The sequence below is a fragment of the Chinchilla lanigera genome, unplaced genomic scaffold, assembly GCF_000276665.1.
Source record: "Chinchilla lanigera isolate Chin_1 unplaced genomic scaffold, ChiLan1.0 scaffold00132, whole genome shotgun sequence".
NCBI classification, from domain to species: domain Eukaryota; kingdom Metazoa; phylum Chordata; class Mammalia; order Rodentia; family Chinchillidae; genus Chinchilla; species Chinchilla lanigera.
In genome coordinates, this window is record NW_004955533.1 from 3,855,176 (window position 1) to 3,867,412 (window position 12,237).

General features: G+C 42.5%; 1 long non-coding RNA gene across 1 annotated transcript; it reads right to left on the reverse strand.

Annotated features, from left to right (window-relative positions):
- Positions 1 to 1,466: 1,466 nt before the first annotated feature.
- Positions 1,467 to 11,834, reverse strand: LOC102030235. Its single transcript, XR_264753.2, has 5 exons — positions 11,252 to 11,834; positions 10,422 to 10,583; positions 10,038 to 10,082; positions 3,650 to 3,690; positions 1,467 to 2,782 (listed from the first exon to the last, which is right to left on the reverse strand). It is a non-coding gene; the product is annotated as an uncharacterized LOC102030235 (long non-coding RNA).
- Between the last annotated feature and the right edge of the window lie 403 nt (positions 11,835 to 12,237).

Genomic DNA, 12,237 nt, shown 5'->3' on the forward strand with positions numbered 1-12,237 from the left:
CAAGTTCGAGACCAGCCTGGGCTACAAAGTGAGCTCAAGGCCAGCCTGAACTGCAGAGCAAGACCTTGTCTCAATAAAATAAAATAAAATACCTATTAAAATATTAAAATTTGGAAAATATTTCAAAGAACTGTCTTGCTAAATTTGTCCAAGTTCATACTATGAAGGCTACCTTGACTACATGTTAACACTGCTTTATCATGATCAAATTTTCCTTTTCACTGTCATCTTTGCATTGATTATCACAAAAATTAAATTATTAATGTGTACACTGTGTTTTATAAATATTATAATTGAAGATATAAACTTAAACAATCTATCTAGACAATGGCTCTTACAGAACTTCGGTTTTGTTTTGGGTTTTTTTGGTCTTTTTGAGACAGGGTCTTTCTATGCAGTTCAGGCTGGCCTTGAGCTCACTTTGTAACCCAGGCTGGTCTCGAACTTGCAACAATCCTCCTGCCTCAGTCTCCCGAGTGCTGGGATTATAGGCATGTGCCACCATGCCCGGCTTAGAACTTCTGAATCTTAGTATTCTAGTTTTGCTTTTCACTTAGTAGTAGTGAAGCAGCTGGGAGTTCATGTCTATGTGTGCATGGCTGTCAGTGTTAAATGCTACTCATTGCATACATTTTTTAAAGCACTGCCAGTTTTAATTATAGTAACTATAATTTATTTTAGTAGTGTTAAACATATCATGTAAGAAGATATCTTGTACTTGGGAGATTGAGGAGGGAGGATCGCCACAAGTTCAAGGCCAGCCTGAACTACAAAGTGAAAATCTATCTCAAAAAAACAAAATAAGACAAAACAAAACTTAAATAAGAACATTTTTGGTGTCTTAACTACATAAAATATAAATTTATCTCAATATTCTAGTACATTACTGAAGCGGCAATGACCTGAATATTTTGGTGGTGATTTGACTGTACCTCACTGAAGAAAGTTGCATGCACCTTACTTTCAAGCATTACTCTTTCTAGAAATAATTTCCACAGAAACAGAAGCATGAGTGCATAAATACTGGTTTGTACTGACAAATGTATGCTAGCTTGCAATAGTAAAATATGCTGAACTGTCATTGTCCTGGAAATAAGAAATGGCTGAAGAAAATATGATGTCCTTCACATCCATCCATCAAGGTTCCTCGTATACCTATGGTTTTTTACATAGAGACTTCAGGACATGTATAACTTCAGAAGATTGTACAATATTATCATTACCAAAATGTCCTACATACTTAATACCTCCCTTATAATGAAATAAATTTGTTATGTTAGAAAATTATAGATGTACAGATTGATAGGTACTTCTATTGATATAGAAAATGTATGCCTAAGGTAGGGCAAATAACTAAATATTTTACATCTGGAAAGCATGGAAGAGATATCAAAAACATATCTATCATAGATCATCTTATTTTTTTTTTTTTGAGACCGGATCTCACTATGTAGCCCAGGCTGGCCTCGAACTCGCAGTGATCCTCCTTCCTCAGCCTCCCAAGTACTGAGGTTACAGGTGTTCCCCACCACACCCGGCCTACCATAAGTCATCTTATAGTCTTTGTATCATTAGAATTTCTTAAGTGAAGCCATGACAGTAATTGATGGTGAGAGCTTTCTGATCTTACACTAAAGTAGAGAAAATTAAGGATTTAAAAGTGAAATAAAGAGTGTAGTCTCAGTGTGTCAGCAACTCCAAAGGTAAGAACGACTTGCCAATCCAAGCAGTTACCATTCTGACTGTGGCTTTATGTTTCAACTCATTTCACCAAAAGTACGTGAGTTTTTCCACGGTGCAAGGCATGTGGATTTCTATTGTTCTAAAACCTATGAGTGACATCTTTGCATGCATTAAGAAAATAATCACACTGATTCCCATAACAGAAAAAAGGTATACATAAAAGAATTTAGGCATATGCATGGGAAAATAAATGCATGTGTTGAAATAAAAAATACTTCATAATACAGTTTTATGAATATGTTTATGTTAGACAACACAATTGGACTCTTACAAGAACAGTGATCATTATGAAGCAAGTAACACATAATCTAGTGGAAGATATTGTTACAGAGTGTCTTAACCAATATTTGGATTCCCTTCATGGTATTTTCTACTTTCCATTGAAGTATAAATACTGACTGAAAAATTATATGCACTATAATTGTACAGCTTAATGAATTTGCATCACCCAAATGCAGCAAGTAATCAAAACAGAGACCAACATATATTATAGCACTCCAGAAACCATCCAGGTGTCTCATGCCTGTGACTGCTTCACCCATACCAAAAAGAGAACAAAATTTCCTATATAATTGCCTATTTCAAAAATGGGAAACTAATTCAAGTCAATACTTAATGATTACACTAGAAGCAGAAATACATTGTGACCACGAAGACCTCGTGGATTCTCTATTCTGAAACTGCAATAATTAAACAAATGAGGAAAACCCAACCAATTTTGGCACAACTGGATGTCATCATAACAATTTTTGATCCAATATGAAATTACTCAAACAATTCTTTTAAATTTTGCATTTTGCATAAAATCAGGAAAGAGTTAAAATGAAAGAAACGATAATATAGATTAAATAATTTCAGTGACCTTGGTGAGAGTCTGAAAAAGGAAAAGAGCACATCATAACAGTATTTTCAGGTAACTCTCTGAAAAGATAAACAGAGACCTCAGAACCTGGCACACAACATGACATGAATTTGAAAGGGGGCTAGGTTAGTGACTTACCCTGTCTCTGAAGTATAGCACCGGATTCCAGCCCTCTACCTTAGTGAAACATGCAGGAAGAAAAGCAAAGACAGAGTCTTATATAGTGCTTAACAGTATGCAAAACAAAGCACTAAAATAGCTCTCGTCAGTATTGTTTAACACAGGCAGGCAGGGTTCCCTCTTTTCGCAAAGCTAGTAAGACTTCCTGTACACATCACAGTTACTTGCCCCTTTGTAAATTTAACTTTTCAATTTCCTCACTAGATATCCAAGACATTGCTTCCTGTATACAAGTATCTACAACTTTTTGTTCAAAGTAATAGGTGCAGCAAGTCTTGAATTACTGAGCACACCAAAGGTGTATATTTTCTCATAAGATATATTATTGCTTGTGATGAGAGAAAGAAAGGGCCACCCAGAGTAGCCTCAAAGGTATCACTGAGGGGTCACCAATTACAGCCAGGCTTGGAGAGTCCTGTTTATCCTGATAGTGGGCAACTCATCTGGACCTCAGATTGACATCTGCAATGAGTCCTTCAGCGTCCTCAGACAATTGCTCTCATCATCGATCCTGAAGAGCGCCCTCTTGACAATAGGCACTCCCACAGCCAGGCTGAGTTGGTGCAGGTTATCTACTGCACTATGAATGAAGAACAGTAAATGTACAGTAGACATTTTGCTTAATACCTGATTAATGAAACTGTCACACACATAGTATGAATAAAAGTATGACTTGGATTTTTCTAAAAAGAGAAAAATAAAATGTAGTTTCCTTAAGGAAAGGGCACCCATAGGGGGAAATATATCTGTTATAAAAATAATCTTTAAGTTTCTGAAATAATGAAGTCACAGACCGAATAATGAAGTTCTAACATCACTAATCACAGAATACACAAAGAATTTCAAGATCATGTAGTTGTTTACCTCTCTTTCCTGAAGTACAGTGACTTGTTCTAGCTTTTAATCTGTAGCAAAATAGGAAAGAAAATAAATTAGTTCTGCTGTACCAATCTAATTAAAAACAAAGGATAACATCAGTTCCTTAAATTATGTATCTATCATCACGGCATCTCAGCCCTTCCAGTCATAGCCACAAACATCACAGTTACTTAATCATTTTTCATATGTTTCCTCCCTGATTTTTTTTCTGAAAATAGCCAATAATACTCCCTGTGAAGCTAGCCAATAAGTGACACAGCTCTTGTTTCTTGAATTGGAAATTCTAGAAGTTACATTCAGCCAATAAAGATTTTTATAAACATACACTGTGATGTAAAAAAAAAAAAGAAAGAAAGAAAAGGGGAAGGTATGCGATAGTGACACCGTGGGACCACTGAGGAAGCCTTCAACCCAGCCAGGTTTGAAGACGCCGTTTGTCCTGTCCGATAGCGTCAGCTGCATGTGGGTACCCTCTGATACTTGTGCTTATCTTCAGTGCAGACAAGTCCGCTACCAATAAATAAACCCTCCTCACAACACACTAATACCCTCAGCAGTTTATCACCAGCTTATGTCATGTAACAGCACAGGTGGACATTTGGCTTGATGTTAGCACTGCTAGCTATAATGGCAACTCTAGAAGTCTTCTAGGACCTTTCTGTATAGAGTAATATGTGCAGTAGTATGGCAGGGGCAGTTGTCTATGCTGACATATTTACTATATTATAGAAACAAAGAGTCAGAAGTTAACTGTGAACTTGGGTCCCTATTATTTGAAAGATTATTAGAGTGTGTTTACTTCTACCCCTTAGCAGTGTGTGACATGACACTCTTTTCACCTGATTGGATCATAGGGCAGGTATATGTCTATATTAGGACTATAGGGTTATTGTCCAACATCATCTTTAAAAACCTTATTTCAACACAATCCATATCCAGGCTGGCCAATTTTATTTCATGAATTCTTGACATCATTAATTTCAAAGTACTCCCAAATATCTAGAACTTTTATGCAATTCAGCCCATTATTACTATTATTATACAAAATGCATTTCCTTTCAGATGAGATCAGGCACTTTCAGGATGGTATAGTCATAGACTGCATTTCCTTTCAGAAGCTATGTAAAAATCTGCCCATAAATTGTTTTCGTTATTTTCCTCATCAGACTGGCTTCCCAACATCTCCTTACTTTTATTTAATATACTGTTATTTGCAAATGCAACATATGTCACAGACAGTAATTGAAAATGAGAAATATGTAACTATAAGTGTATGGGAATATCACCTGTAAAATATCAACTACCATATGCATAAAATGAACTAATTATAAAAGATTGTTCAGTAAAAATTCAAATTATATTAAGAAACTTAAGTTTCTAATCAGAACCTCTCAAGATATCAAGATATCTGAAGAGCCAAATAATGTTTATGATATATAAAATGTACACACAGAGGGATATCTATATATATTAGAGATAAGATAGATGGATATAGATTACATAACATAAAGGCCATTGTTCTTTTCCAGCCCACCTTAAAATAATTTTGTCCTTACTATCCTGTAGATACTGTAATATAATTTTTTTCTCAGTAGATACTGTCTGAAAACAAAAAGCGCTAATTCAACTCTAGTCCTGTTTTAATCAAAATGATATATAAAAATGAAACAAGATGAAGTAGGAAAATAGAACCCATAATCCTTATAAAGTGTTAGGCAGATTAGAGAAAAAATATTGTATTATAAACAAAGCCAACCGGAACTGTATAGTGAGACCCTTTCTCAAAAAGACAAAAATAAACACTTCCCAAAAAAACCCGAATGGGATCATATCAAATTAAAAATCATCTGCACAGCAAAAGAAATAACCAGCAGAGTGATGAGACAACCTACAGAATGGGAAACAATTTTGCCAACTACTCCTCCAGCAGAGGATTCAATTCTAGAATAAAGTACTCAAAAAAATTAGATCCCCAGATAAAAATCCCAACCAGGAAAAGAGCCACTGAAATAAATAACTACCTGCTTTGCTCTTGTTGCTCAGAATTGCTTTGCTTGTTGTGGGTCACTTCTGGTTTCATACAATTTTAGAATTGTTTTCTTCTAGTTCGATGGAAAATACTGTTGCTTTTTTGATTGGAATTGCATTAGATCTATATATCATTGTTGGTAATATGGCCATTTTGACAATACTTGTTCTGTCTATCTAGGAATATTGAGTGTCTTTCCATTTTCTAATGTGCTATTCAGTCTTTTTTGAGAATACTGAAGTTTTCATTATAGAGGTCATTTACTCTCTGGTTAGGTTAGTTTTTGGGTATTTAATTTTTTTGAAGCTATTATAAATGGGATTGTTTTCGATTTCTTTCTCAGTGGTTTCGTTGTTTGTGTGTAGAAACCCTGTTGATTTTTGTATGTTTATTTTGCATCTTGCTAAATTTGTTTTGTGAATATGGTTTTTATTTCTGTATGTAAAATACCGTGTCATCTGGAAATAAAGATAGTTTGAATTCTTCTTTTCCTATTTGAATCTCTTTTATTTCTTTCCCCAGCCTGACTGCTCTGGCTAATTTCTCAGTACTATATTGAACAGGAGTTGTGAGGGTTGACATGCTAGTCTTATTCTTGATTTTAGAGGGAATGTTTTCATTTTTTTCCCATTTAGTATGAAGTTGACAGTGAGTTTTTCATGACCAACATTTAACAGTGTAAGGTAAGGCCCTTCTACATCTATTTTAGTCAATTTTTTTTTAATCATGAATTGATGTGGGCTTATGCCAAAGGATTTTCTGCATTTATTGAGACCATCATGTGAATTTTGTCCGTACTACTGTTTATGTGGTTCATGCCTGCATCACTGGGATAAACCGCTTTAGTCACGGTGTATGATCTTTTTAGTAATTTGCTGCGTTCTGTTCACAAGTGTCTTGCTAAGGATTTCTGCATCTATGATCTTTAAGGAAAGTGGCCTATAGTTATCTTTATTTGTTGGTTTTCTGTCTGGTTTTGGTATCAGGGTGATGTGAGCTTCCAGGTTTGAGTTTAGTAGTGTTCCTTCCCTTTAATTTCATGGCAGATTTTGTGGAGAATTGGTGTTAGATCTTCCTCCAAAGTTTTGGTAAAATTCTGTGGGGAACACAGGATCTGGGGCTTTTCTTATGTGGTAGGGATTTTATTACTGCCCTTATTTCATCACCTGTTATTCATCTGTTCAGGTTTTATCTTTTTTTTTTTTTTTTTCTGTCTTTTGGAGACAGGGTCTCACAATGCAGTTCACTTTGTAGCCCAGGCCTCGAACTTGCAACAATCCTCCTACCTCAGCCTCCCAAGTACTGGGAGTACAGGCGTGCGCCACCACACCCGGCCTTTTCAGGTTTTTTATATCTTCTTGGTTCAGGATTTTTTTTTTTTTTTGGCATTGTTGTTTGGTTTTTGTTTCTTGAGACAGGATTTTGCTATGCAGTTCAGACTATGCGCATTAGGCTGGCCTCGAGCTCTCAGTGATCCTCTTGACTCAGCCTTCCAAGTGCTAGGATTATAGGCATGCACCTAGCCTTTCTTGATTCAGTTTTGATAATTCATATGTTTCTAGGAATTTATGCATTTCTTCCAGGTTCTCCAATGTATTGGAATGTAAGTTTTTGAAGTAATTTTCTTATAACACTCTGGATTTTGGTGGTATCCATTGTGATTTTTCCATTTTCACTTCTAATTGGATTGATAGGAGTCTTTTTTTCTTTATTTTGTTAAGTTAGGCTAAGCATTTGTCAGTTTTGCTTAGCCTTTCAAAAAACAAACACTAGTTAATTGACCATTTGTATTGCTTTTTTAGTCCCAATTTTCTTAATTTCCACTCTCAACTTTGTAATTTTTTTCCTTCTGCAAGTTTTGGAGTTTGATTGGTCTTGTTCTTGTAGGACCACAAAGTATGTTCATTAAGTTACTTATTTGGGATTGCTCTATTTTTCTAGTGTGGGTGTTCACAACTGTAAACTTCCTTACTGGAATGAACCATTTTTATTCTGCCAATAGGTTTTGGAATGTTGTGCTGCATTGCCATTTTATTCTAGGAAATGTTTAATTTCTTCCTTGATTTCTTCTGTGATCCATTTACTATTCAATATTGTGTTATTTAATCTCCATGTGTTTCTGTGATTTCTTTTGCTGTTTTTTAGTTTCATTCAAATCTGTTGTATCTACTAAAGCATATTTTAATGGACTAAGATCTTGTCTATTTTGAAGAAAGTTCTATATTCTGTGGAGGAAAGTGTATTCTGTTGATGTTGAATGAAACATTCTATAGATACTATCCGTTAAGTTCATTTGTTCAGTAGTGTGGTTTTACTCTGTTATTTCTTTTTTGTTGTTCTTCTGTTTTGTTTTTCTTCTAGTATCGGGAATCGAACTCATGACCTTGCACTTGCCAGGCAGGCACTGTGCCACTGAGCTAAATCCCCAGCCCCCTACTCTGTTATTTCTTTGTCAAGACTTTTGTCAGGTTGACCTGTCTAACTGTGAGAGTAGGGTATTGAAGTCCGCCATTATGATTGTACTGCTGTTTGTCCCACCTTCTACGTGCGGTAATATTTGTCTCATGAAATTGGATGTGCCAGGCTTTGGTACACATATATTTACAATTGTTATCTCTTTCTGCTGAATTGTTAGTTTTACCACTATATAATGACCTACATTGTCTCTTCATTGATTTTGGGTGGAAGCCCACACTTTCTGAAAATAGGATAATGACTCTTGCTAAATTTCAGGGTCCTGTTTTCAGTTTATGTAATTTGCAGATGAGCTGTATCTCTTCTATGCAGCATATACTTTGCTTTTGAATCTGATATTCCACTCATTGGCTTTTGATGGAAATGTTAAGACCACTTAAATGAAGAATGATCACTGAAAGGCAGTTACTGAATCCTGCCATTCCATTTCACTAGAGTAGATTATAATTCTCTTTTCTATTACAACTCTTTCAGTTAGACGTGAACTTTACTTTTCATTCTTTTGGGAATGTTGGCCTCACTTTTGTTATGACTCCTTTCTATAATTTATGCAATGTTAATTGATGAGAATATATTTTTTAAAAGGACCAGTGAACAGAACCTGGGCTGCAAGGCAATAAGAAAGAGGTCACATCACAGAAATCTGCCCAGGGTAGGGGGCACAGCATTGCTCAGAGCCAATTCAGGGGGAGACCCTGGAGCCAAAAGACAAAAAATGGCACCCTTAAGAATAGGTGCCCCAAGCCAGTGGGACAAAAAAACCTCATAGATCCACAAAAGCCAGGTATCAGGGACAAGGAGACCTAGGAAAACCCACCAGTATCCAGGATAACAACTAAGCTGAGCTCCAAGTACTGGCAGGGGAGAGTGCCTCACTGCAGGACTCTCCACCATACCCACGCGCCAGGGACCTGCTCACCTCCCTGGGACTCCCAGCTCACTCCCCTGTCGCCTGCCAATGGGGCATCTCGAACCAGGTCTATCATGCCCCCAGAGGCAGACTCCCCCCCTCAGCAGCAGACCCTGACCTCCCCATCTTTGCACTGTGAACAAACTGGCACAGTGTCTAGGGCCTCAGCAGCTGGACCTGGGCCTGAACACTGCTCCGAAGGCCCTGCCTAGAGCCTCGCCTGGACCACAGGGAAACCACTGAATCCCACCAGGTCCACTCTTGCTAAACGTCCCTAGGTGCCGGCTTGGCTCTCCTCAGCTATGCCCTCCCAGTGGCATTGTCGCCTCAAGGGACACAGTGCTCACCTAGGGAAAGACCCAGCAGGTCCCACTGTGTATACTGTGGATGGGGACACGCCCAGGGCCAGGTGTCTTCCCTGGCACCATGGACCCCAATGCAGGACAAGGGGGGATGGAACCAAGGCTCTTGCCTGCCTGCAAAGGTGAGCCAGACAGTGGCACCATGGAGCCAGGACTCCAGCACCCCTGCCTCACTGAAGAGTGAGCAGTCCTTGGAGACTCTGTAGCCTAGTTAGAGATCAGGGGCAATGGTGAGGCAGGTGTGGCTGATGCCTGAGGGAAGATCAGGCAGTCCCTCTGTGTGGCCTGGGGCAGGACTGCTGCCGGACAGGCATGTGGGCATAGTCCCTTGCTTTCTCTTGCTGGGAGAGGGGTACAAGGGGCCGGCAGCACAATGCCATTGAGGGCATCATGCTGCAGGACACCTCTCGCACGAACCCCAGTCACCAGAACAAGAGTTTATATTCTCCAGGCAAAGACACACACGCGGGAGTGGGCCAGCAGGAAGCAAGCAGCACTGCACTTTGCATGGTGGCCAAGCCCCCCCAACCCCAATGAACGGGGAGAAACCCTGGTCCACACTGGCCAGGGGCACACTTGGAAGGTGCGTACACTCACCTTGCAGCTTGGAGGCCCCTGATGGAACGCAGCGGGTGCGGCCCACTGAAGACAAAAGCCAAGGACAGGTCCTGAGCCAGGGGAACCGACTCATCTGCCCGAGATGGGCACACCGGGGCCCCAAACAAGCCCAACAAAGGGTCCTGGGTGGGCCCTGGAGGGGTGCCTAGGCCTCCTGGCCTGCCCCAGCCACCCCACGTGGAACTGCCGGCATCCAGGCTTCTCCAGCCCCACTGTCCTCTTGCCTGGGCCTCAGCATAATCCTGTTGAGCATACTTTTTATGTCATCACCTCTCTTCAACCCAGTTAAGGTGTCCTCATCTGCCCACACCACCAAGGTGCCCAACAGGCCAACCCCCTGGGCACGCCCAAGCCACGACTTACAAGAAGAGGTCTGGGAGCAGATGCGGGGGCCCAGGGTGCTAGAGGGGAGCAAAGGTCTCAGGGCCGCTCAGGTGCGGGCAGACCCGGCTGGCCATGCACCCTTCTGATGGGATGACAGGCACAGGCTGCAGTTCTTCCTTCCAGGGTGGCAGTGTGAGCGGGCTGGAAGATGGGAAGAACGGTGTGGCATCTCATGGAGCGGCCCCAGATGGGTGCCCGGCTTGGCCTAGTGAGCCCTGTAGAAGGGCACACACTGGGGGCTGGGGACCTTTGCGGGCAGCCCGACACCTGCATGTGGCCGGGGGATGGGTAGTCCAGGGGCTTGCCCGCCTACAGAAGAAGCTGGCAGGCTAGAGCCTCCCTGTACCTGGAACACTGGCTCCCCTGCGTCCTCAAAGAGTCAGCAGATCCCTGCAGGACTGGGAGCCTCCTCAGTGGGCTTCAGCACGGGGCACACTATGCGTGGCCAATACCCAAGTGCTGCTGGGGAAACCTGGGGCGGGACCCAGGGGCAGGAGCAATGTATGATGGGTAGGTGGGTACCTGTGCCCTGGGCTCTCTCTTTCCCGGTGGAGGGCCAGTTTGGAAGGTGGGTGGACGGCCTGGAGGGCAGCACTCTCCTGTCCAGGTCATCCTCCACACCCAGGCCAGACAGTCAAGGCCATTGGCCCATGACGCAAGGATGCCCACGCAGGTGCATGGGGACAAAATGCGAGCCTGCCAATCGTGTGCCCCAGATGTCACTTTCAACTACACCCCGGCCTCTGCATGGCGTGCTCAACACCACCGTGGAACAAACTTGCAGGGTGTGTGGCCTGTGGTGCACTCACCTAGCAGGTCGGAGGCCCACGCTGGGACATGGTGAGTGCGGCCCACTGAAAGACAAAAGCCGATGACAGGGCCGCAGCCAGGGAGCACAACATTACTCCCTGAGACGGGCACACCAGGACCCCCACCGAGCCTAAACAAGTATCCATTGCTAACGCCAGAGGAAAGCCTCGACCATCGGAATGGGTACAGCAGGCACACAGGGATGCGCATTGGCCAGCTTCCTGCAGAAAAACTATCCTCTCACCTGGACATCAGAGTAAGCCTATTGAGCATGATTTTTATGTCATCACCTCTCTTCAGCCGAATTAAGGTATCATGATCTACCCAGATGGCCAAGGTGCCCAACAGAACCACACCCTGCACACAGCTATTTCACGACTTGCCGGGAGGGCTCTTCGGAGCTGACACAGGGGCTCAGGCTAGTGGAGAAAGCAGAGATTCCAAGGCCACACAGGTGACAAGGATTCCATGTTCCCACAAAAAAACGTGGGCCGAGAGGACACGAGGCCCACACCGGCGAGGGGCACTTCCGCCGGGATGTCAGGCACAGGCTGTGGTCATTCCTTCCAGGGTGGCAGCAGGAACGGGCTGGAAGATGGGAAGGGTGGGCTGGCATCGTAAAGACAGATCCCAGAAGGGCACCTGACTTGGCCCAGGGCCACTCATGGCAGGAAGACAGGTGGATCAGCTGGAAGGGGACACGCTGGCGCTGGAGAGATTTGCGGGCAGCCCCGCATCTCCTTGTGGCCGGGGACGGGACTCCGGTTGCTTCCAGGCCTGCCAAAGAAGTGGGCAGGGCAGTGCCTCCCCACAGCAGAGACACTGGCAGCCCTGCGTCCCGGCAGAGTCAACAGGTCCCTGTGGGCCCGGGAGCATCATCGGTGGGCTTCAGCGGGCGGCACACCATGGGTGGCCTCTGCCCAAGGGAACCTGGGGAACCTGGGGAACCGAGGGCCTGGGCCCGGCGCCGGCCACGCGGTCATTC